The sequence below is a fragment of the Phoenix dactylifera genome, chromosome 3 (genome assembly GCF_051530095.1).
Source record: "Phoenix dactylifera cultivar Ajwa chromosome 3, Ajwa_hap1_PhDact_Kaust_v1.1, whole genome shotgun sequence".
Taxonomy (NCBI): domain Eukaryota; kingdom Viridiplantae; phylum Streptophyta; class Magnoliopsida; order Arecales; family Arecaceae; genus Phoenix; species Phoenix dactylifera.
Window position 1 is genome coordinate 8,389,153 of NC_143192.1, and position 3,759 is coordinate 8,392,911.

The following is a 3,759-nucleotide window of genomic DNA, read 5'->3' on the forward strand; positions in this document are numbered from 1 at the left end:
AGGACACCCCCAAAAATTAAAAAAAAATTAAATACTCTCTACACCCCCGCATTTGCTAAGGACACCCCTAAAAAATTAAAAATTCCTAAATTACCCCCCACCCTTCCCACCCCCTCACCTAAATTGCTCTCTACACCCCCCAAACCCCCCCCCCACCCCGCTCTTCCCCTCCAAGACACCCGCCGGCTTCTCCCTTCCGCCCAAAAAACCTCGCCTCAAGCACCTTCCCGGCCATCTCCCGAGCAACGAGCACCTCGCCGGCGGAGGCGGAGGGGGAGGTGGGGGATGGGGAGGAGGAGGAAGGAGGACGGGGAGGTGGGGGAAGAGGAGTGAGAGGAGGACGGGGAGGTGGAGGGGGAGGTGGAGGGGGAGGACGGGGAGGTGGAGGGGAGGAGGGGGGGAGGTGGGGGATGGGGAGGAGGAGGAAGGAGGACGGGGAGGTGGGGGATGGGGAGGAGGAGGAAGCGGGCGCAGGGGGGAGGGGGGGAGGAAGACGAGGCGGAGGGGTGATGGGGGAGGCGGAGGAGGAGGAGGAGGAGGCGGAGGTGGGGGATGGGGAGGAGGAGGAGGAGGGGGAGGGGTGATGGGGGAGGCGGGGAATCAGGAGGGGTAGGAGGGGGGAGGCGGAGGAGGAGGACGGGGAGGTGGGGGATGGGGAGGAGGAGGAAGCGGGCGCAGGGGGGAGGGGGGGAGGAAGAGGAGGAGGAGGGGTGATGGGGGAGGCGGAGGAGGAGGAGGAGGAGGCGGCAGTGAGGAGGAGGGGGAGGGGAGGAGGCGGCAGTGAGGCGGAGGAGGAGGAGGAGGAGGCGGCAGTGAGGAGGAAGGGGGGGTGTACTGAGAAAATTTCAAGGGCAATATGGTAATTACACTAAAGGTTAGTTTGGGTTTTTTTTTTTGGTTTTTGGGGGGTGTCCTTAGCAATAGGGGGGGTGTATATAGAACCACCCCTCCGAGATCCTCCAAGGGGCGGTTAAATGACGGAAATGCCCTCGAAAGGATATTGGAATTTCAATATCTGGAAATGGTGGCCCGGTCCGAGGATTACTACAGATCCCCGTTGCTTTCCCCGTCCTTCCGACCCTACATGGCAGTTGATTATTGGTTATTGCGAGTCAGTAGTTACAGTATTGGATCATTCACAAGGTGCCACGTGGTTCACACATGAACGACCGGACCGCTGATGCCACCGTGGATTTTTCCTATAAAAAAAATACTGGTGGCGGGCGCTATCCGAGCACGGATAGCGATGTCAAGCCCTACGCGCATGTGCCGGAGAAATTATATCCGACACTCGGTGAAACAGCTCAAGCGGTATATCAGAAAGGGACAAAAAAAAAAAAAAAATCGGTGACCTGCTCCCCTACCCGTGCCCCGTCATGCACCGCAAAGAGTAGGATACCGATAAATTTGAACGCGGATGAGATCAAAAATTCATCAATTCGAAATTAACTTATTTATTAAATATAATAAAATTTTTAACTTGCCCATTGAACATGTTAAGCCAAGTTAAACAGATTAAATAAGTTAAATAAAATTTTAATAGATTAAATAGACTTAAAGAAATTAAACAGATCGAATTAAGTAAAATATAAATAAATTAAATAGATTTTAAATAGATCATATCATGATCCGACCTATTTATTAATCGAATCAAAACGGGTTAAAGGGTCAAAGATCTGAACTTGAAACCGATCTATTTATGACCTAAATCCATTTATGTCAAACTTCAACCTACTTAAAATAGATTGTTTACATGTCGGATTGACAGATCAAATCATAAAATGCCATCCCTACCCCCTGCTATGCAATTTACTCCTCATATGGTGATGGTGGTGGTGCACTAAGGCCACGGTTATCACCTCTGTCGGTGGCACCACGAGCAATGGCTTCTCCCTGCCTTCCCCTGCCTCCTCTTCCTCGAATGGTGACACTTCCGTTGCCCTGTACGCCTAAGTGCTGCATTTCTTCGCCGCATCGGAGGCCATATTTCTCCAGATTTTTCTCCAAGAACTAGCTCTTCTCTATTTCATTTTCTATATTCTTTTTTTGTTATTTTACTTGATAGCAATCTCAACAGATTGCATGTATTTTATTGGTCTAGTGTGCTGTTGAACTGTTACACCAGGTGTAGAACATAATTTCTGAGGTACATAGTGTAAAACCCAGCAAACTAAGCCCGATCCACTTGACCGGCCCAACCATTTTTGGCCTAAACCCAAAAAAAAAAAAAAAATTGGCACATATCGCGCATGCGTCTAGGGAGAAGAGACTTCCGATCGGAGTCTTCTTCCTCTTGAGGTCATCGGATGGAATCAGACTCTACGTCGGATTCCCATCACAACCGGGCTTATTTAGAAACCCTCTCCAATTCCTCTCTCACCCACACCAGAGATCCATCCTTGATCGGAGCTCACCACCGACATTCTCTTCATTTTTTTCTCTCCGAATGCCGATCGCCTTCGCACCGTCTCCATGGCCAATCGCCGTAGGAAAATCGGTAAGGACCCTGCCATCTTCGAGCTACTCCTCTCCTCTTCCTTTCGGACCTTTTGAAATATTGATTCCGGTCGGTGATTGCCGAAATTTAGCCGAAAAGGGTAGCACCCTATTTTCCTCTATTTTCGGAAAGTGACCCTATTTTCTTTCGATTCCGACTGCCTTCATCATCGACACTTGCCGTCGGAGGCTTCCCTTGATCCCTCGTAGTGGCTAGAAGTTGTGGCCAGAGCTCCAGCCACCGTGATGCATTTGATCTATGGTTTAGGTGGTTAGAACCTTATTTTGATCTATTTTGGCGGCGTCGACCGCCCGTCGCTGTCGGTCTTCTCTTGTCCGGTCGTAGACCTCTGACCCCGGGCACCACCCGCTTCCTTCCTCTTCTTTGATTAGAAAGAGAAGCTTTCTTTCTCTCTCCTTCTCATCCTTTCTTTCTCTTATTTCTCTCTCTAAGCATGCCTAGGGATCTTGGTTTGAGATCCTATCTTTCTATTGTTTGGATCCCAGCTGACTCTAATGTGGAAGCTTTGAACCACTCTGGTACTCGAGCGATAGGCCGCCCTATTATCTCAGCCTTGTTAGGTACCTCCTAGAATTTGGTTATTCTTGACTTTTATTGAGCCACTTAAACATAGCTCATCTTGATTGGTTCAGTTCACCTTATTTAGACCAAACCATGCAGTCGGGTACTGCCCCTGATCGACCTTGCCTTTTCTTCACCTTGATTTGGGCATAAGACCGTATCCGCAATAGTATTTTAGTTTTACTTGGCTTCTAAAATAATAATAAAGTTAATTATATTTTAATGATATTAAAGTAAGCGAACCAAACATGTCTATCTGAAGTGGAATTTTGAAGGAAGATGAAGAAAATAACCTAACATTTTAAGTGTGTTTTTTGACCTTTGGTAAAGTTATAATTAGTTTATTAACTTTGAATATGTTCTCTATTTTATACTTAACTAAACATGTTAGACATGTTATTATAATGATAATAATTATTTTAAGATATGTCATGTAATTTGGAAAACATGATAGTTTATCCACAATAGTATTTTAATTTTGCTTGGCTTCTAAGATAATAATAAAGTTAATTATATTTTAATGATATTAAAGCATGCGAACCTAATCTGTCTATCTGAAGTGGGATTTTGAAACAAAAGAAAGTAAGTAACCTAATGCTTAAAATTATGTTTTCTGACTTTTGGTAAAGTTACAATTAGTTTGTTATCTTTGAATATAATCTTTATTTTATACTTAATTA